General features: G+C 42.4%; 1 protein-coding gene across 3 annotated transcripts in view; it reads right to left on the bottom strand.

The window, feature by feature from the left end:
• Nucleotides 1-22,456, bottom strand: part of amot (angiomotin) — a 122,210-nt gene extending 99,754 nt beyond the window's left edge. For 2 of the 3 annotated variants that reach the window (XM_026327813.1, XM_026327806.1), the window contains exon 1: nt 22,169-22,456. The gene's annotated coding sequence lies outside the window, so the exon portion shown is untranslated. Of the gene's footprint in view, nt 1-22,003; nt 22,078-22,168 lie in introns of all 3 variants that reach the window. The other variant, XM_026327807.1, reaches the window with a different exon arrangement.
• Between the last annotated feature and the right edge of the window lie 1,155 nt (nt 22,457-23,611).

The raw sequence follows: 23,611 nt of genomic DNA on the forward strand, positions 1-23,611 counted from the left end.
CTATTCTTATTAGCACCAGTAATTCGCAGATAAGTCAGAACATCAGCACTTGTTAGGACAGAGCAGTTTCACCAATACGGTGTAACAACACCCTCACATAAGCAGCAGGCATCTTAAAGGTCCCCTATTATGCAAAATTGACTTTTTGGCCAATTTAGTACATTTATATGGCTGTCTAGTGTCCGCAGAGACACACCAAACGAGGTAGAGACACCTCCTGTTTTTCCTTTTCCGGAAAAGTTCGGCAGACCTCCTCTGTCCGCCATTATTGGACCCTGGCTCCGGCACCGAGAGGATGAACCCAGAGATGATGAGCTGAGCACAGAAGCTGCTCTGGTGTTGACTGTAACAACAGGAATCTGTTCTCACCACCATCAGCACAAGACCAGAAGGACCAGAGGATTTATTTCATTTATAACAAACAGATGCCAGCAAATCTCCCCAAAGTTTTGTTCCTGTGTGGAAACCACTTCATCTCAGACTGCTTTCAAAACCAGGGCCAGTTCAATGCTGGATTCGATTCACAGCTGAGGCTGATACCGGGATGCACACCAACAGTCCATGAGCAGTCCTACAATCTTTCAGTGGTGAGTTTCTGTATTTTTAAATACGTTTATTTCTAACATTGATGTGTTGACATTAGCCATGTTGGCTGCATAAGTTAGCTAGCGCTAATGCTGCCTGACTAATGTCCTGTGTTTAATCATAGCCTTGTTTTTACTCTGAAACAGGACATATTGGCTGTTTGCTTGGTAGTTTGAAAAAGGGAAACAGAACAGTTTTTAGTGCGTTCGATGGTTGGCCTGTTTATTTAAAAGCATTACAAGACTGAGTAAAGAGGCATCGTTGCTGTACGTCATTTGCTTCATCAAACAATTTCTTCAGACTCCCACCATTGCCATGGAAACAAGAATGTTGTCAGAGGGGAAGTTTACATAGTAGGCAATCTCAGGTAAATTGCTGAGATTGTAGTAGAAGAAATTTGGCCTAACTGATAGACCTTTTTATACAGGTACTACAACAGCCCAACATAGAGAAACTTTGGGTTGTCTAGAGCACATCAGTAGCCTAGAACACTATGCTCTTGTTATGGTTCAGAGATTTGAGTTCCTGTAGGGACTTTTATTTTGGTTTCAGGGTTCCTGTTGCACCTAGTGAGGTCCTAGGTAGCTTTATTTTTCTATTAGTAGAATTAGATTCACCTGTGTTAAATTAGTCGTGTTCCTTTTGTTTATATACAGTGGTGTGAAAAAGTGTTGCCCCCCTTCTGGATTTCTTATTTTTTTGCATGTTTGTCACACTTTGTTTCAGATCATCAAACAAATTTAAATATTAGTCAAAGATAACAAGTAAACACATCATGCAATTTTTAAATGAAGGTTTTTATTATCAAGGGAAAACAAAATCCAAAACTACATCAGGGTATCTGCAGGTTTCTAAGAGCTAGATTTAAGACTTTTTAAGACCTTTTTAATACCACGCTGAATCAAATTTAAGGCCAATTTTGTAGAAATAAAATAAACATCCCACAATACAACCAATTACCATAACACACTGTTTATTGATATAAACTGTTTACACACCATTTGATTTATTGAGTAAAACAAAAATAAAATGCCAGGTGTTTTCCGACAGGTTTCCGCAGCCGCTTTGTCTTATTCACACCGCATGTGGGTCTCCAAAGCTTTCATACACATTGTTCCGAGTTTTAAATTTTTTTGCACAGCCTGCACCGAACCTCGAACACGTCGCCACTAACTGGACTTAACCACGGCGCAAAATTAGGGTTTTGTAACTGTTGGGGTTATAAGGACAAAAGTTCAAATTGTTGCCATTGTGGAATTAGATCTGAAGACAGGATGTTTATGTGAGAGGTCTGTTTCTCCAGCTGACCTCCATAACCTTATGACCCATGATGAACTGAAGTTTTATTGCACCCAAGTATCCTGTGTCTGGTATTGTTCCCCACTATACAAATAAAGGACTGCTAAGTGAAAAGAAGGAGAAGGGTGTAAGTCGCATGGGGAGAGAAGAAAGTCTCTTCTCTCCGTTTGCAACTGAGTCGGTTTTTCACTTGCAGACATATACTCGGCACAAAGTTGTCGTGTGTTTCATTGCCTTCAGGAAAAGAACCATGTCAGTGTAGCGTATACCTGACATAGTTATTGGTGTTTCCGCCCGGTTTCCAATGCGACAGTGTGGATGAAGAGGAGGACGAGGACGCCGTGAATCTGTGCACAGTCAGCCGTTAGACGGCTGTAGAAAATCCACCCACGTGAATTCGTTGGGAGGTCAGCAGGTCCCCGTCTGGAAACATCCTCTCAGCCCTACTGTCTGACGGAAACCGTGAAGGCAATCTTTGCGTCAAATCAGGTAAAAATCCGCGGGTGAAACTGTGTGAATGGACGTCAGAAAAAAATGTGTGTCTAAACTAAATACTGTTGCAGAGCGGGATTAGAATCAAATTGATTCGAATGCACGAACGGTGAAAATTGTTAGACAAGACCACTTGATACCTGTCAGGGACAGGGGGATAAAAGACCATGGCAAAAATAATCTCCCATGTCAGGAACATGGTTGAGGTGTATCCAGTGTCAGGGACACTAGGAAGGCATTAAAACAGTACTGTGGAGTGAATGTGAATGCTCACTTGTTTGTTTGTTTATGAAAAGGGAACGTTGGACAGGCAATTGCCAACCGAGTAGAACGGTGTCACTTCCCACTGAAACTGTGTGTTATTTGTTGGGCACAAGTAAAAATTGAAAAGTTGAGTGTGGTGGACGGCTGTATCCGCAGGTAATTAGTACCTGTAGAAGCCTGATACAGTGGACGATCCTCACGCTGTTGTGACTGATCGTTTGCTTGTGCCAAGTTGCAACTATGGGAAAGGGAAACAGTAAACCCCAATTAACGGGGGATCCTAAATTTATGAACACCTATTCCCCCGGATCGGCAAGATATTTGGGTGAATGGAAGAAAAAATATGAGTTTCCTGGGAAACTGGAAACCTGCGCATGCGATAGATTGGTAACTCAATTGAAAGCAGAAATGGCTATAGCAGAACCAAAGAGAATTGATAAATTTAAATTACAAATTACAGGAAGGGGAGGTCCCCTCCTATGTAGTGCTAAAACAAGGGACGCCTTACTACTGGTGGTCCCTAGATCTGCCCACGCCTGACCCTGGACGGACAGGAGAGCAGCTCCTGTGCCTGTTGCCTGATCCTCAACCACCTCACACGGAAAGCCTCACTCCAGAGCAGATGCATGTCACTCTTTACTATAAACACACTCCAGGCCCTGACTTAGATTATGTACAGAAATTTGAAAAACTAGGGCCACAAAGAATAACTCTTAAAACTCTTTACACTGACAGAAAAGGAAAAGCAGTCTGTTCTGTAGGACTCACCCAGGAAGCTAAACGTCTTGTAAAAGGGTGGACACCTAATCCTCATCTGTCAGTGTCTAAGACTAATGACATGTACTGGGAGGAGCTGAAACAGTTTTTAAATGAAGTAGAAAGCATTTATGATTGGCACAAGGACGAGGGGGGTTGGTTCAGTAACAGTGTGGGAAACCGCTTTTACAAAAACCTAAATTGGGTTGTAACTGCCACTTCCCGTGCCCACATGGGGGAGGATGATCGAGAATGAGTGTTGCTACTAGAGGACATAGATCCGTGCTTGGCTGAAGTGCCCAGCAGTTTCTGGTCCCGAGGCAAGACTGATGTAGGCTTAATGACCACTGCCTCAGAAGTCATGATAAAACCCAGATCAGACTACTGGCCCAGAATAAGACAATACCCATTGAAGCTTGATGCTTTGGTGGGAATTAGGCCCGTAGTTCAGGAAATGTTAGATGCAGGAATTCTAGTAAGGGCCCCACAGGCCCAGTGCAACACTCCTATATTTCCAGTTAAGAAGGCCGATGGTAAAAGCTGGAGAATGATCCAAGACCTGAGAGAGGTCAATAAGGCAGTTGATAGCAGAGCACCCTATGTCCCAGACCCCCATAACCTGATGAACCAGTTGAAACCTGAAATGAAGCGGTTCACAGTAGTAGACCTTAGCAATGCTGTCTTTTCTATACCAGTCCATCCAGATTCACAGGGATGGTTTGGTTTCACCTTTGAGGGAAAGAAGCTTACATACACTAGGTTACCCCAAGGCGATGTAGATAGCCCCACCATATTTGCTTCTGAATTAGAAAACTGTTTATCTACATTCCACATACCTCCACACAGCCAAGTTTTGACTTATGTTGATGACATCTTAATTGCATCAGACACCCAGCAACACAACAAAGACACTGCAATAGCGCTGTTCAAACACTTAGAAAAAACAGGCAATAAAGCATCCCCAGAAAAATTGCAATGGGCTACTTCTGAAGTTGTATTCCTGAGTCATAAATTAACATCAGAAGGCAGAGCCCTGACTGAATCCAGGAAAACAGCTGTTCAACAAGCCTGTAAACCTATCACTAAGCAACAGATGATGCAATTCTTAGGGCTCTGTAACTATTGTCGACAGTGGATTCCAAACTATGCTCAGGTGACACAACCCCTGTTAGACTTCATTTATGAGACTCCAATGGCCATGAAGCAGGAAATAAGGTGGACTCCCGAAGGCGAGAGGACTTTCAGTGAGTTAAAAGGAAAACTAGTGACCACGCCAGTTTTAGGCCTGCCAGATTATAGTAAACCTTTTGTCCAGACAGTAGACTGTAAAGGGAAGTTTATGACTTCAGTGTTGACTCAACTGTCAGGAGGAAAACAGAAACCAGTAGCCTATTACTCTAAGAAGTTAGATCCTGTGGCTTGTGCATTGCCTGCCTGTGTCAGAGCTGTGTGTGCGGCTGCAATGGCAGTGCAAGCATCAGCAGAAGTGGTACTTTTTCACCCACTTACACTGCTAGTTCCACACTCAGTTGACATGCTCCTGACAGAGACCAAGATGTCATTTTTGTCACCAGCTAGACATCTGTCTGTCATGGCTCTTTTAATGTCTCAGCCGCATTTGACCATAAAAAGATGTTCTACACTTAATCCATCTACTCTGCTGCCCACAGCTGAGGAAGGCACACCACATTGCTGCATTACAAACACGGAGGAGACATGCAAACCTCGTAGTGATTTGAAAGATGTTGCCTTAGCTGAGGGGGAAGTGTGGTTTGTGGACGGCTCCTGTTCTAAAAATGAGAAAGGTGAAAATATGTGTGGGTTCGCTGTAGTGTCACAACAGGACGTTTGTGCAGCAGGTCAACTCCCCTCACATTTCTCAGCACAGGCTGCAGAAATAATTGCATGCAGACTAGCATGCAGACTAGCAGAGGGAAAAAGTGTTATAGTGTATACAGATAGCCAATATGCTTTTTCAACACTTCATTTCTTTGCTGCACAATGGGCTCGCAGAGGAATGAAGACAGCTGGAGGACAATCAGTTAAACATGCCTCCCTCCTAAAAGAGTTATTGCAAGCTGTTATGTTACCAAAGCAGATTGCTATCTGTAAATGTGTTGCACATACACAAGGTACAGACTCCGTATCGAAAGGAAATGAGAAGGCAGATGTAACAGCAAAGGCAGCTGCACAGGGACAATTCGGCAAATGTAATCTATATATTATAGAAGACGTGAAACAGCCCATAGATCATGAAGTACTTTCAGACATGCAGAAAAGAGCCCCACCAGTTGAACAACAACTCTGGCTCAGAGAAGGAGCCACAATAGAGCAAGACCTTTTTAAAATCAAAGACAAACTTTGCCTACCTAGAAGTCTTTATCATACAGCAGCTATTTTGACACATGGGCCTTGCCATGTGTCAACAGGAGGGATGGTATATGCAGTGGAAAAGTATTTCCACGCACCAGGATTTAATAACTACTCAAAAAATTTTGATTTGTTTGATTTGTTGTAAATACAACTCACAGGGAAATCTCAGACCAAAGAGAGGGAGATTCCCCAACCCAGAATATCCATTCCAAGTCATACATATGGATTTTATAGAGTTGTCACAATGTCAGACATACAAGCACTGCCTTGTTCTGATAGATGCATACTCTAAATGGGTTGAAATTGTGCCCAGTAAAAATGCTGATGCATTAACAGTGGCTAAAGCGCTGTGCAAAAATATTATTCCAGACCATGGGATCCCACAGCGAATTTACAGTGATAATGGTCCACATTTTGTGAATGAAGTAGTTACACAAATGTCAAAACACCTGGGGTTCAAGTTAAAAAAACATTGCTCATACCACCCCCAGAGTGCAGGATTAGTTGAAAGAACTAATGGCACTATAAAAATGAGACTGAGAAAAACCATGGAGCAAATGGGGAGGACATGGGTAGAATGCCTCCCCCTGGTAAAAGTGTACATGAGGGTCACGCCAACAGACAAAGGCCTGACCCCATTTGAAATCCTTTATGGGAGACCTTTTACACTTCCCATTTGTGAGGATGTGTGTGAAAAACCTCAAGCAGAAACTACTCTTGCAGAGTGGATGAGTAAAATGTTAAAGACCAAGGAAGTTGTGAGTGCAAATAATCTGCCAGATGACCTTTTGTCTCCACAGGGCCAGAGGGTTAAACCAGGAGACCAAGTGCTGATAAAGGTCATAAAAAGGAAAACCTGGTCTACACCTAAGTGGGAAGGACCCTACACTGTGATCCTGACCACACCCACAGCTGTAAAGATCCAAGAGAGACCCACGTGGATTCATCAGAGCCACTGTAAGGTACTGCAACACCCGGTGAGTGTCGAGTAGAGGTGGAAGTCGGCCGGTATCAAAACCCTTGGCCGCAGAAGAAAACATCTAATCCTCGCTCCCAGCTATGGCACCCACCGCCTGCCCTAAAGGGTGGGAATGTGTTCTCCTACCAGTATGGCTCTGCCTGACCATACTGGTAATCTTCCTCACAATGGCAGATCTAGAGACTATAGCGAATAATAATTTTACGAAGGAGCACAAAAAACCTAGGGCCAAACGATGGACACGTACTGACCTCACTGACTGGCACTGGATACAGGAAATGACTGGAATGCCCCATCCGTTTAAGACTAATATATGGTATAGATATGCTGTCCATGTGGCCAGAGCAAAAAACCAAACTGGATGCTACGTATGTTCTTATATGCCACATTCAGTGTCACACCTAACCCTATACCCTAGAGATGTTGGCCCCTCTCTGCCAAAGACAGTACATGCTTTGTGGGTCTAACCCAATATGGGAGAGACTATGGTGAGCACTTCCAAGTGCATGATTGGCATAAATACAAGTTCGAGGTTTTAAAGGTAATGATTCTTTTTAATGGTTTTAAAGGTGTTCTGGTGTATCAGAAGCCAATTATACGACTGAATTGTGTTTCAATGGCACCCTAAATCTCACGTCAGTAACCACATGTAAAGGTATGCCACACACCAACAAAACTCTGATCCCGCAGACTGAAGGTAGTTACCAGAGTAATGTCACATGTAATGCATCGGGTATCACACCATTGAGGATGAACATCACGGGGATGATGCGGCCTGGAACAGCCGTTCCTTCAGAGGCAAGCTACCAGGAGTGCTTAGATGTTCGGATGACACCCCAGGGAGTCACTAATGCCACACGAAGGGCATTGCCTTGGTGTCTGGAGAGGAATGTCCCCGAGGCAAAACCATACTCAGTGGAAGTAGGATCAATACCAAAGGAACAGTGCTGTGTGATGTGGGAATTGCCCCGTGAGCGCTCACAGAACATGACCACAGCTCATGGGACTGAGACAGATGCTGTTTACCACACACACATATGGGAAGGAGCATGGTGGCTATGTGGACACAGCTGGGCTTCATTGCCTACGAATTGGACGGGGCGATGCGCCCCTGTTGCTATTACAGACCACGCGTATATAGTGTCCCACCAGCCACAGCAGCCCAAGAGCCCTCGGAAGAAGAGAAGTTACCCTGTTTTCAAACCCCATGATAGTATAACAGGGACTGACGTCCCGCCGGAGTACAAACTCTGGTCCTTTTCTCAAAGGACCACCCTCTCCCTGCTCCCGTGGCTAGGAGTGGGGAAGGCTCTCCTTCGAATAGAAACAATGGACTATCGCTTTAAATCGTTTGTAAACATGACCATTGATGTTAATGAAGCTCAAAATAGAGAAGTAGATGCTGTGCGCTTAATGGTACTGCAGAACAGAATAGTGTTGGATCTGTTAACTGCGGAGAAGGGGGGTATGCCATATGATAGGGGACTCATGTTGTACTTATATTCCTGATGAAGTGAATACAAATATTTCTGAAGCTATGCATGCCTTAAAAGAGTTCCAGGGAGCATTAGCCCAGGATAAGAAGGCTGCCAATTGGGACCCACTTGCTTGGTTTACTAGTGGTCCCTGGTGGCAGATCATTATGAAACTAGTAATGCCTTTTATTGTTGTTCTAATACTGTTTTGCTTATTTACTACATGTATTCTGCCATGTATTAAGTCTATGATTACCAAAATGTTCACCCAAGCCTTTGTGTCCTATACTCTCCTACAAACAATTCTGTTGAAGGAAGAGGACCGAGTGTAAAGGAGATGTGAATGTTTTTCTTTTATCTATGTAACGTTTTATGGTAGCAAGCCATAAGGTGACTGCCCTGGTGAGGGGGTCGGCTGGGAATTTTCCCCTGAAGGAGGGGTTTTTCGCCCAGCCTTGCTACATACATATCTATGTGTGTTATTCATTTTTATTTTAGCATTAACACTGTTAGATTAGGACCTATGTGATTTCCTCCACTCCCTCTGTGGTCTGTTATGAATGATGGTGACTCAGAAAATCTTATGAAGTTGGGTCAGCCTGATGTATGTTTCACAATGACAAACAGGAGGGAAATGTTGGGGTTATAAGGACAAAAGTTCAAATTGTTGCCATTGTGGAATTAGATCTGAAGACAGGATGCTTATGTGAGAGGTCTGTTTCTCCAGCTGACCTCCATAACCTTATGACCCATGATGAACTGAAGTTTTATTGCACCCAAGTATCCTGTGTCTGGTTTTGTTCCCCACTATACAAATAAAGGTCTGCTAAGTGAAAAGAAGGAGAAGGGTGTAAGTTGCAACTGAGTCGGTTTTTCACTTGCAGACATATACTTGGTACAAAGTTGTCGTGTGTTTCATTGCCTTCAGGAAAAGAACCATGTCAGTGTAGCGTATACCTGACAGTAACCAATTGTCATTAAATTTACATTTACCCATGGCAAAAGACTAATGCTGAAACTTTCCCGCAGTTCACACAGCTGCCGGAAAGCATGTGTTAAATAAACTCCCCTCAAACGCATATTTTAGTTGGTTCTGCCTATTTCGTTCTGCGTAACAAATACGTGAAAGGCTTTCAAATTGATTTCAAGATGAAAATAAAATCTTCTTTATGGGGTCGGTTAGATTTCATTTTAAGACCTTTGAAACGTGAATTTATGACATTTTAATGCTAATTAAGGCCTTAGTTTTATCATATGGAATTTAAGACTTTTTAAGGATCCACGGACACCCTGTACATGGCCCTGTGTGAAAAAGTGTCACTTAAATAGGACCTGCCTGACCAAAATGAAGTACACCAAAAGATCCTCACAAGCTAGACATCATGCTGAGATCCAAAGAAATTCAAAAACAAATGAGAAAGAAAGTAATTGAAATCTATCAGTTTGGAAAAGGGTATAAAGTCATTTCTAAAGCTTTGGGACTGCAGCGAACCACAGTGAGAGCTATTATCCACAAATGGCGAAAACATGGAACAGTGGAGAACCTTCCTAGGAGTGTCCGGCCAACCAAAATTACCCCAAGAGCGCACGACGACTCATCCAAAAGGTCACAAAAGACCCCACCACAATACCCAAAGAACTGCAGGTCTCACTTGCCTCAGTTAAGGTCACTGTTCATGACTCCACCATAAGAAAGAGACTGGGCAAAAATGCCAAGTCGAAAACTGCTGCTGAGCAAAAAGAACATAAAGGCTCGGCTCAGTTTTGCTAGAAAACATCTTGATGATCCCCAAGACTTTTGGGAAAATACTCTGACTGACAAGAAAAAAAAGAAAAACTTTTTGGAAGGTGTGTCCCATTACGTCTGGCATAAAAGTAGCACCTCATTTCAGAAAAAGAACATCATACCAACAGTAACATATGGGTGTTGGTAGTGTGATGGTCTGGGACTATTTTGCTGCTTCAGGACCTGGAAGACTTGCTGTGCTAAATGGAACCATGAATTCTGCCAAAAAATCCTGAAGGAGATGAAGCAAACTTGGGTTCTGCACCAAGACAATGATCCAAAACACACCAGCAAGTCCACCTCTGAATGACCGAAGACTCAAGATCTGAACTTTAATTTTGATTATTTGTTATTCTTTGGAACACTGCATTAACTTCCTGTAAATAACTGTAAACTTTTATTGTGAAAGTCTCACCATGTCCTGGTAGCAGACACCGTGGCTGATACTGAAAATGGCCTCACTTGGTCCCTGAAGCTGTATGCCAATAGGCAACGACCGTTTTAATATTGAGTTGCTGTTTCAAGCCAAAATGAAGACTTCAGAGTGGCCTAGTCAAAGTCCTGACCTGAATCCAATTGAGATGCTGTGGCATGACCTTAAAAAGGCGGTTCATGCTCAAAAACCCTCGACAACAATTCAATAATTACAATTCTGCAAAGATGAGTGGGCCAAAATTCCTCCACAGTGCTGTAAGACTCATTGCAAATTATCGCAAATGCTTGATTGCAGTTGTTGCTGCTAAGGGTGGCCCAACCAGTTACACTACTCACAAAAAGTTAGGGATATTCGACTTTCAGGTGAAATTTATGGAAAATGTAAAAAGTTCATACTACAGTGATATTATATCATGAAAGTAGGGCATTTAAGTAGAAGTATGCAATGGTAATTTCTTCATCTCAAACAATTTATTGAAACAAAAGCTAACAACAGGGGTGGGTATACCACAACAAAAAATTTCAATGTCTCAATAACAATCAATTGTCAATTGTTAGGTGTCGTCTTGGTCTCATGATGTCAAAATGTGAACAGCATGATGAAGAGGACTGTTTAAATACGAACTGTCATTGAACCAGAACATTTAGTGGTCGATGGTCATGGATCAGACACTTGTTGGGATTTTTGTGGTTAATCACCTTGTTAGAGAACACCATGTTATGCAATAAGTACTGAAACACTGAACAGTTGGACATGTGCATTCAAAAGTTTAGAGAAGGTCAAATTAAGTTCAGCTGTAAAGGTTATTGTGCATTTTAGGTGCATTCTGAAATTCTGAAAAAGTCAAATATCCCTAACTTTTTGTGAGTAGTGTTTAGGGGGCAAACCAATATACACTGGATGACAGGATTATAATGTATAATATTATATTATAATATATCTATCTATTAAACCTGATAACACAAAACAGTTAACCAGACTTTAAGCATGTCTAAAGGACATAAAGGCCTGGATGACCAGTAACTTACTACTTTTAAATTCAGAGAAAACAGAAGTTATTGTATTTCGGCCTAAAAACCTCAGAAACAGCTTTTCTAATAATATAGCTACTTTAGATGGCATAGCCCTGGTGTCCAGCACTACTGTGAAAAACCTTGGAGTTAATTTTGACCAGGACATGTCCTTTAATTCATGCATAAAACAAATCTCTAGAACTGCCTTCTTTCACCTGCGCAACATTGCCAAAATTAGGAACATTCTATCTCAAAATAATGCAGAAAAACTAGTCCATGCATTTGTTACCTCAAAGGCTAGATTACTGTAACTCATTACTATCTGGATGTCCCACTAACGCCATAAAAAGCCTCCAGTTAATCCAGAATGCTGGAGCCAGAGTCCTGACAGTAACTAGCAAGAGAGGTCATATTTCTTCTATACTAGCTTCTCTTCATTGGCTCCCTGTAAAATCCAGAATAGAATTTAAAATCCTTCTTCTGACATACAAATCCCTTCATGATCAAGCTCCTTCATACCTTAAAGAACTCACAGTACCATATTATCCCAACAGAGCACTTCACTCTCAGAGTGCAGGTCTACTTGTGGTTCCCAGAGTTTCCAAAACCAGAATGGGAGGCAGAGCCTTTAGCTATCAAGCTCCTCTCCTGTGGAACCAGCTCCCAGCCTGGGTTCAGGAGGCGGACACTCTCTATACTTTTAAGGCTAGACTTAAAACCTTCCTTTTTGACAAAGCTTATAGTTACGGCTGGCTTCGGGTAACCCTGAACCATCACTTAGTTATGCTGCTATAGACGGAGACTGCCTGAGGACTCTCCATTGCTGCACTGAGCTCCCCTACCCTAACCCTCCCCATCAACCTCCAACCTTGTTGCTTATTGTTGCTGTTCTTTTCTCTCTCCACCTAAAACTAGCAACTGGTCGAGGCAAATTGCTATCTGCAAATTCTGTAACTGTGGACAAACCAAAAGAATTGTGGGAAAGGGACTTAATGATTGACCTTGACAACGAGACCTGGTTGGATGCTTTTGTGTCTGTTTACATGTCATAGACTTCAGGAGAGTCAGTACAGAATACTGCACAGATTGCAGTGGACTCCCTGTTTCTTACATAAGATCAACCCTGATATCTCCCCACTCTGTGTAAAGTGTAAGACCGAAGAAGAAACCTATTATCATTTGGTATCAGGTATCATCTGGTCAGCTGTTTTTGTCCTCTGAGCAGTCCATTTTAATGTGGAAGCTCTTGCTGTTGGCCCAGCAATGTGTTTTGTTTCAGTGGTCACACAACAGTATAGAGACACATTCAAGGTTTTCCCCAGGGAACATCTTAGTGCTCTTCTGAAGAGCAATCTGGATGCATGTGGTAGAATATGGCAACCTCTACTTGAATACCTACCCAAGGAACTGGCTGATTTTCTACGGAGGGTGCGCCCATACTTTACATTCACCAATAAGTTGTAGAGGGTTTTGCGTGGGCGCTGTGTGCTCTGTGTGTATGTGATGTGTATGTATGCTTTACATCCCTTGGTGTAGATATGTGGTAAAGTGCTCTTCATTTAATACTACGCATCCCGACCAGACACACACACCACCCATAGGGGTGAGAAGGGGAATTATATATATATATATATATATATAATGGCTGATGGTATATATATATATATATATATATATATATATATATATATATATATATACCATCAGCCACCTCCTGTACATGGATGACATCAAGCTGTATGCCAGGAATGAGCGAGACATCGACTCACTGATCCACACCACCAGGATATACAGCAACGACATTGGAATGTCATTCGGACTGGACAAGTGCGGTCGAATGATAACAAAGAGAGGGAAGGTTGTCAGGACTGAAGGAGTTGAACTCCCAGAAGGCAGCATAGCGGACGTTGAGGGCAGCTACAAGTACCTTGGAATCCCACAGGCAAATGGGAACCAAGAAGAAGCCGCAAGGAAAGCAGCCACAGCCAAATACCTACAGAGAGTAAGGCAAGTCCTAAGAAGTCAGCTAAATGGGAAGAACAAGGTCCAAGCCATCAACACCTATGCCCTGCCGGTCATCAGATACCCCGCTGGCATAATAAGCTGGCCAAAAGAGGACATAGAAGCCACTGATGTCAAGACAAGGAAGCTCTTCACAATGCATGGAGGACTTCACCCCAAATCCAGCATCCTGAGACTGTACGCTAAGAGGAAGGAAGGAGGCCGGGGACTGGAGAGCGTCAGAGCCACCATCCAAGATGAAACGGCCGAGATCCATGAGTACACCAGGAAGATGGCCCCAAGCGATGGAATACTTAGTGAATATCTCAGGCAACAGAAGCCCGATGCAGAGGAAGAGGAGCAAGAACCATCACGGCAGGACAAACCCCTGCACGGCATGTACCACCGACAGATACAAGAAGTGGCTGATATCGAAAAGTCCTACCGGTGGCTGGAAAAAGCTGGACTGAAAGACAGCATAGAGGCACTGATCGTAGCAGCACAAGAACAGGCCCCGAGCACAAGATCGATAGAGGCCGGGGTCTACCACACCAGGCAGGACCCCAGGTGCAGGCTGTGCAAAGATGCCCCTGAGACAATCCAGCACATAACAGCAGGTTGTAAGATGCTAGCAGGCAGAGCGTACATGGAACGCCATAACCAAGTGGCCGGCATAGTGTACAGGAACATCTGTGCCGAGTATGGGCTGGAGGTCCCAAGGTCAAAATGGGACACACCTCCAAAGGTGAGGGAGAATGACCGAGCTAAGATCCTGTGGGACTTCCAGATACAGACCGACAAACAGGTGATGGCTAACCAACCGGACATAGTAGTGGTGGACAAACAACAGAAGAAAGCCGTAGTGGTAGATGTAGCGATCCCAAGTGACAGCAACATCAGAAAGAAGGAACATGAGAAGCTGGAGAAATACCAAGGGCTTAAAGAAGAGCTAGAAAAGATGTGGAAGGTGAAGGCAACAGTGGTCCCCGTGGTAATCGGCACCCTCGGGGCTGTGACCCTCAAACTGGGAGAGTGGCTCCAACAGATCCCAGGAACAACAACAGGAGATCTCAGTCCAGAAGAGCGCAGTGCTAGGAACAGCTAAGATACTGCGAAGAACCCTCAAACTCCCAGGCCTCTGGTAGAGGACCCGAGACTGAGGAAGACACACACACACCACCCATAGGGGTGAGAAGGGAAATTATATATATATATATATATATACCTATGGGTGGTGTGTGTGTGTCTTCCTCAGTCTCAGGTCCTCTACCAGAGGCCTGGGAGTTTGAGGGTATATATATATATATAGTCCGAATGACATTCCAATGTCGTTGCTGTATATCCTGGTGGTGTGGATCAGTGAGTCGATGTCTCGCTCAGTCCTGGCATACAGCATCATGTACAGGAGGTGGCTGATGGTTGCCCCATTTCGTAGTCGGTATCTGAAGCCAGTCTTAGTGATGATCTGGCTGAGGGGGTTCAGGCCTATGCAGAACAGCAGCGGGGACAGAGCATCTCCTTGGTAGATGCCGCACTTGATGGAGACTTGTGCTATCGGCTTGAGGTTGGCTACTAGGGTTGTTTTCCACAGTCCCATTGAATTCCTTATGAAGGTTCTTAGGGTCCTATTGATGTTGTACAGCTCCAGGCATTCCAGGATCCATGTGTGAGGCATTGAGTCGTAGGCTTTCTTGTAGTCAATCCAGGCGGTGCACAGGTTGGTCTGCCTGGTCTTACAGTCTTGAGTGACCGCTTTATCCACCAGTAGTTGATGTTTTGCTCCCCTGGTGTCCTTATCCATTCCTTTCTGGGCCCCGCTCATGTATTGAGCCATGTGCCTACTCATCTTAGCCGCTATGATGCCCGACAGGAGCTTCCATGTTGTGCAGAGGGAGGTTATTGGATGGTAGTTGGATGGGATTGCTCCCTTCTGGGGGTCCTTCAGGATCAGGACTGTCCTGCCTTCAGTTAGCCACTCTGGGTGAGTCCCATCCATTAGCAGCTGGTTCATTTGAGCTGCCAGGCGCTCATGGAGGGCAGTTAGCTTCTTTAGCCAGTAGGTGTGGATCATGTCAGGGCCTGGTGCTGTCCAGCTCTTCATGTTTGAGACCCTTTCTCGGATATGTGCCGTTGCGATGGTTACTGGTTCCTGTTCAGGGAGGTTGCTGTGGTCTGCTCTCAGGTCTGCCAGCCACTGGGCATTTGTGTTATGTGATGCCTCCCTCTCCCATATGTTTTTCCAGTATTGTTCAGTCTCCAGCCTTGGTGGGTCTGCTCTCGTGTTACTGCCCCCCCCCCACTGAGAGTACACTTTGGATGGTTATATATATACAGTGGGTACGGAAAGTATTCAGACCCCTTTAAATTTTTCACTCTTTGTGTCATTGCAGCCATTTGCCAAAATCAAAAAAGTTCATTTTATTTCTCATTAATGTACACTCAGCACCCCATCTTGACAGAAAAAAACAGAAATGTAGAAATTTTTGCAAATTTATTAAAAAAGAAAACCTGAAATATCACATGGTCATAAGTATTCAGACCCTGTGCTCAGTATTGAGTAGAAGCACCCTTTTGAGCTAGTACAGCCACGAGTCTTCTTGGGAATGATGCAACAAGTTTTTCACACCTGGATTTGGGGATCCTCTGCCATTCTTCCTTGCAGATCCTCTCCAGTTCTGTCAGGTTGGATGGTCAACGTTGGTGGACAGCCATTTTCAGGTCTCTCCAAAGATGCTCAGTTGGGTTTAGGTCAGGGCTCTGGCTGGGCCAGTCAAGAACGGTCACAGAGTTGTTCCGAAGCCACTCCTTTGTTATTTTAGCTGTGTGCTTAGGGTCATTGTCCTGTTGAAAGATGAACCTTCGGCCCAGTCTGAGGTCTTGAGCAGAGGTTTACTTCCAGGATATCTCTGTACTTGGCCGCATTCATCTTTCTTTCAATTGCAACCAGTCGTCCTGTCCCTGCATCTGAAAAACACCCCCACAACATGATGCTCCCATCACCATGTTTCACTGTAGGGATTGTATTGGGCAGGTGATGAGCAGTGCCTGGTTTTCTCCACACATACCACTTAGAATTAACGCAAACTCTGTGCGGGCTTTCATGTGTCTTGCACTGAGGAGAGGCTTCCGTCGGGCCACTCTGCCATAAAGCCCCGACTGGTGGAGGGCTGCAGTGATAGTTGACTTTGTGGAACTTTCTCCCATCTCCCTACTGCATCACTGGAGCTCAGCCACAGTGATCTTTGGGTTCTTCTGTACCTCACACCAAGGCTCCTCTCCCACGATTGCTCAGTTTGGCTGGACGGCCAGGTCTAGGAAGAGTTCTGGTCGTCCCAAACTTTTTCCATTGAGGATTATGGAGGCCACTGTGCTCTTAGGAACCTTGAGTGCTGCAGAAATTCTTTTGTAACCTTGGCCAGATCTGTGCCTTGCCACAATTCTGTCTCTGAGCTCCTTGGGCAGTTCCTTCGACCTCATGATTCTCATTTGCTCTGACATGCACTGTGAGCTGTAAGGTCTTATATGGACAAGTGTGTGCCTTTCCTAATCAGGTCCAATCAGTTTAATTAAAAACAGCTGGACTCCAATGAAGGAGCAGAACCATCTCAAGGAGGATCAGAAGAAATGGACAGCATGTGAGTTAAATATGAGTGTCACTGCAAAGGGTCTGAATACCTATGACCATGTGATATTTCAGTTTTTCTTTTTTAATAAATTTGCAAAAATTTCTACATTTCTGTTTTTTTCTGTCAAGATGGGGTGCTGAGTGAACATTAATGAGACATAAAATGAACTTTTTTGATTTTGGCAAATGGCTGCAATGACACAAAGAGTGAAAAATTTAAAGGGGTCTGAATACTTTCCGTACCCACTGTATATATAAATAAATATGTGAGTATGATTGACAACTACCACTCTCCAACAATGATACAATAAAAACTTAAATATAAGAGCAGTCTCTGGACACCTGCCTAACAAAACTAACAAAACTAACCTAACTACCTTCTACGGTTACCAGGCTTGAGACAACTTTCAACGCTGAACTCAAGGTTCCTGCAGTAAACCAAAGACCAGCTTATTGTAGAAACCCTGAAGGTACACCCACCCAGAATAGCCCCAAAAACAAAAAAGACAAAATAAAAGAGTGAACCGTTGGAAGGATTAATGCCCAGCTGAAACACCTATTTAACCAGGGAGCTCACATATTGATATTTAATGTAATTGAATTGTTAAAATTTTAAATTATCAAAATGAAGCATGTTAAACAACCATACTCATCAAACTAATGGAGAAAACCAAGAAAAGAGGCAATCACTGCAACAGTCCACAAAGTAAAAATGAACACCAACCAACAAAACCCTAGGGAAAAATCAGCAGTCCCCATTATGTTACAACCCTGCCTCAAAGGGAAGCAACACAACAAGCACACAAATAACAGAAAATAGTTTAATGAATTTTACTGAATCCAAAAGGTGTGGAGTGAGCAAGATGGCCTGTTGCTAGCAAGCAACATGGGAGAGAGAGAAAGAGTGGGGGGGGGGACATATCTGGTTTTTATAGGCCAGTCGCACCTGCAGGTAATCACGTGAGTTCAGGTACCTGAAAAAAAAAGGAGACACCAACCACAAATACACGGTCTGTAACACTAACCACTGGGGAATGTAGGTTTCAGTCTATAATAACCACACCAACCCGTCTCCTGTTTCTCTAGCCTTTCAAACTGAACATAGAGAGGTTCAGGGAATGGAATCTCTATCACTGTCTCTGTGTATTGGGCTGGGTCCAGAAACACCTTCTCAAAGATCAGCTCCATGAGGTCATCCACCTACGCTGCAATAAAATGATTTTCAGCTTTTAAAATAGTCAAACATCTGAATTAGAACAAACTATTAGACCTTTGTAATGTTACGTTTACTTGATTTTATGTCCACAATTTTATGTAAATGTGTACATCCTGTTTACGGTAGTGAGCTGAAGTTTTTAGGAACTTTAGATGTTTTAGATTCTTATCTTAAATGTTCTGGTAAATATTCTTAAATATAAAAAATCTCAGACAATTAAAGATTGCGTCAATAACATATTTGGTCTTTCAATACCATTCTCTTAAGCATACTGTATCAGTTATAAATGCATACAGCATACAGATAAAGAAATTAGATATTATATTTTGAGTTTAATATAGTTATTGCTATTATTGGTTACACCAAATGACATGAGGACTTTGTATCATTACAAATTAATTTAAAGAGATCAATAAAGAATAAATACATTTTATTTATAGTTTACATTTTAACATTTTTTAACATACCTTTCTCTTCTCCTAGCAAGGTACTCTGCTAGGAGGGTCACAACAAACCCTTAAACACACAAACTTAAATTACTCTGTCAATTTTGATCGTACAGATAAAAGCAATATATCATTCGAATCTGTAAAGGGTCTAGTTTTAGTTGTATACACTCATGATAACAACAAAACACTGGGCTTTTGTAAAATAAAGAAAGCCGACAGGGTGCGATCTCTGTCTTCTCTGTCATCTCTCTTCACAGACACGTAAATAAAACAACCAGAATCTCAGCAAATATTTGCCTCATAAAAATAAGAAATATATGCATAGAAAGTCTGAAATGTTTTCTTTTAAATTAAACAATTCAAGTCAAAAACAAATCATCACTTTATATTTAATCCATATGAATGTAAGGAGAAGTACGTTTTCTCCTGTCTCACCTCATTACAGCTAATGTGATCCCGCCTCACACTGAGCACACTGTTCATAAGGAAATAATCTGAGGTGAGCCAGGTAGTTCTGTACATGACCCTGAGAAATGGCATAAAACGTCAAGCTTCATCATGGGACTTGTACTCACTTTTTCTGTGCGTTTGGATGATGGCACAATACGCGAGTGAAGAAGCACTTCGTATGTTCCAGACAGTGATGAAGAGTTTACTTTCTCCTCAGAGTAAAAACACGACTCAAATGACGAATGTCTGCATCTGCATTGTATTGCGCTAATTCCCTCTCAGCCACATTCCTGACTGAAAGGATCATTATGCAGGTCTTTGTCTGGGTCTTTGTCTTCTCAGTTAAATCACATGATTATTCATGATCAGAAAAACACAATCGTGTATGAATATGCTGCTCACATATTATTGTAGCCCAGTTTGTGCTGATTATAGTGTTATCAGACTTTAGCCATTAATATGTTTAAAAGCAACAGAAAAAAGCACAAATGTCAGGGCATGTCAAAACTTGTCCAGGGCCCCAAAACACCCTCAGACCCCAGAGGGTTAATAAATTCTCAGGACACATGAAGGATGAGACACCATCCAGTAGGTGCAGACCATTAAAGCAGGTAGAAAACTCTCCTGCTGTTGAAGAAATGATTGTATGTCTGAAACCAAAAATAGTGAATATTTAAAAAGCCTTTGGAGAATGGATCAACTGGGCAACAGATGTGAATATTGAAATCGCCAACAATTAACACTTTATCAAATTTTGGCAAGATAAAACCTAAAAAGTCAGAGAACTCCTGAATAAAATTATTAATCAATTTAGGAGGATAAACTACTGCCCAAAGCAGTGGGGAGCTAAGCTCTAAGATGAACAACTACAGCTCAAAAGTTTCCACTGAGAGCTGTCGATACTTAAAAATATTTTTAAAAACATTAGCCAGGCCTCCCCCTGTACACAGGGAGCTAAAAAGAGAGCAGTCAGGAGGAAGAAGTTAGAAAATACATGATGTTCACCTTCCTTTAGCCAAGTCCAATATAAAATCCAATTCCTGGAATGTAAAAGTCATTCGGAATAAAGGTCTTGTACTTCAGAAATCTGGCATTAGTCAAACCCATCCAGATCAATGAAGTGAAGTCGGGCTGATGGGATGAAGGTCTTATTTTTAACATAGTGCAGCACAGTGTAAAGTCTGTAGTATGCATCACTGACTATAAGACTGGGACTATGTCAGCCTTGATGAGAGGAACAACTTAAATGCTCTATTAAATGTATCTTGTTGGCAGCACAGTGCATGAGTTACCACTGTTGCCTCACACCAAGAAGATACCTGGTTTGAAACCCAACAGGGGCCATGCTGTGTAAGGGAAGACATGGATGGAGCAGAATCATACTTAAATAAATATAGCAATATGAAGAGGCCGAAGCTCTATGGGGGTACTATGCAGAAAAAAAAGGAGGAGAACAGAAAAGTGAAATACGGAGGTCTGCATACACATTCATGATGTTGTACCGTTAATAATGTTAGCTTAATTAGTAACATTATGTAGTTTGTTAAGCTTGTTTATTATCATCACAGTGATACAAGTTTAAGTTAGCTAACCAAAATGTCCAAGCTGAAACGAACTTTAGCCAATTAAACACGTTATATAGTTTACTATGATAAACATGGTTATCTTGCTGTATACGCAAGGTAAAAAAGCTTAATTAAATGGATAACACAGTGAAACACAATATTTAGACCTACTTGATTAGCGGTAGTTAATGTGGCATTAGTATGCTATTTAGGATTCCTGCTTAAAGTGACAAAGAAAAAAAAATTGATAGAGAAGAGCTCTCTTCACAGTCTAACTTTCCAAATAGGAACTTTCACTGCATCTCTCTGCATTAATGTTGTTGGGTTTAACAGTTATGTTATCTTTTTATAGCATTATAATACGGTCAGTTTGCTACATTTAGGCCTACTTTATAAGCAGTATAAGCAAAACGCATTAAACAAATGAATGAAAAAAACAGGTTACTGTAATATCTTCTGTTTCAGATGGTATTTGTGCAGTTTGATCGGTATTTACTGCCATATTCTTATGCTAAAATGAATGAAAAATGCACATTAGCATATTGTATTTCATCAGAGTATGGGGGTTGGAGGAGGCACCTGAAGGCTCTGGATAACTGGCAGGATAAGTATACACCCTGGACACATCCAAAGTCTGGGAATAGTTTTAGTTCTTGGCCAAGATTTTTTTTTTTTTTTTTTACAAATAATGGTGCAGCCCTACTGTATTGTACTGGCTGTTGACATAGTATACCCTCGCCATCTTTAATGACGAGGGTATACTAATTTCACCAAATTTTAAATTTCATGTGTGCGGTTTTCTAAAGTAAAAACCCTAAACAGCAACATGTTAGGACCAAAGCTTTGCTGAGCAGATACAATCATGTTCCTGTGAGGCATGTAAATGCTGCAAAAGAAATCTTATGTTAAGTACATCCCAACATGCTCTCACTGAAACTGATGTGTAAGCCATAGAAGTTACAGAAACCACATCAAGGATCCCTGTGTGGCCTCCACATTCTGACCCAGAAGCTAAAACCCAACAAGAAGGGCTGTTGTTGAGGATACTGAGAAACAAGTTCAAATCCCACTCGTTTTCTTAAACTTGAAACAATGCCTTGTTCTGGTTGCCTTCGTTAGCTACTAATAGCCAAACATTAGTTACTGTAAAACCCCTGCCATTTTGACACTATAGGATCATCTTACACGAAGACACGTTGAGAGATTGGTGCTGTTTCGTTCGTGTCTCTTGCCCCTCACCTTATTGCTCTGACCAGTCGTCGTTTAAGAAACTCCAAAGTGGAAACACTGTTGTAACGGGAGGGAAGTACCATCTGGAGAAAACAGACTTTGACACGAGAATACAAGAGCGGCACACACTTCAAACTTCCTAATGACATAACTTAGAAGTAAAGTCAGCTTTACCTTGTTACGGAGCTCCTTTATTTTACTTTCCCCGTCTTTCGACTTGGTGAGACATCGTTGTTTTTTTGTCCTTCCCTGCTATACTGAAGCGACTCCCACTACAACAACCGGACGGAATAATGGTTTTCACTGCTCCCGGTCTATCGAGGGTCCCGCAAAGGGGTTTAATCCTTGCTCCAGGAAAAGGAGCTCGGTTGTGACTACAACGTCTTCGTCCTCCTTCGCAAATGTCATGTTTAACCTATGAATAAAGGAAGTGGTCCAATGAGAAGTGGCAGGAAGCTCCCCCCTGCCTGGTCTGCAGTATGAGAGGAATGTCTATCCCCCCTTCCCCCCAGCTAATGGAAACTGGAGGAAACACGTCTTATGGAAATCGCTCCAAGTCTCCTCTTGTCTGTTTTTAAAAATGAAATTAAATCAAAGTATTAGAAAGCACAAGCCTAACAGACCAACCTACTAAAGCAGCTAACAGCACACAAGACTGAATTCTAGGTAAACTTTTAAGTAGGAAGTAAAGCACTAATGTTCCATATGTCATTTAATACTGTGTCTCTACTGCTTTACCAGCACATTTTATGAATAAAACAAAGCCGATCTGACAAATGTCTCAGTTTATACATTTAATCAGGTTATTTAGGCTGTTATGATGATGGTACTGTCACAGCCACGAACTCAGAAAAAAATTAAAAGGGCGAGGCGAGACAAGTTCATTTTAACCATCTCCTATGATGCTGAAGCAGACCTTGCCCTACATCTAACCATGTGTCTCTGCTCCGCTACTCCTGAGCTCACGTTTACCACATGGAAACGTCAAAGCACATCAGCGAGTTTGACTAAAGATGTCAGTCTCTTTGCTGCCTTTACGTGCTGTCAGAAATTTCTAACGTGGTTAATCATAGCATTTCCCTGATGGTTGCCCGAACTTCACTGTGGTACAAAGTTTGTGGACACTATAATAATAATAATAATAATACATTTTATTTCATGGCGCCTTTCAAAGTCTCAAAATCACCTTACAGGCAAGTAAAAACAACATAAAACATACTGTATGAAATACATTAAAATGCCTTAAAACGACAAAACAACAAATAGAGCGACAAAGTTATAAAAGCAAAAGGTTTAAATGACATCTGAGAAGTGATCGATAGATGTAAAAACATAGAAACCACAAAGACACAGCGACAATAAAATAGTAAGCAGAGGATTGCAGATTAATGATCAATGAGTCAGAGATTGAGAAAGTTAGGTGGGGAATGCTAGGCGGAACAGGTAGGTTTTGAGACAAGATTTGAAAGTTGGTAAATCGGGAGACGACCGGACACTGTGAGGGAGAACGTTCCAAACGCGGGGTGCAGTGTGGCTGAAGGATCTAGAACCCATAGTGGACAGGCGAGCCGTGGGTGTGCAGAGGAGAATGGAACCAGAGGAGCGGAGTGTACGATT

Source organism: Mastacembelus armatus, chromosome 14, assembly GCF_900324485.2.
Source record: "Mastacembelus armatus chromosome 14, fMasArm1.2, whole genome shotgun sequence".
Taxonomy (NCBI): domain Eukaryota; kingdom Metazoa; phylum Chordata; class Actinopteri; order Synbranchiformes; family Mastacembelidae; genus Mastacembelus; species Mastacembelus armatus.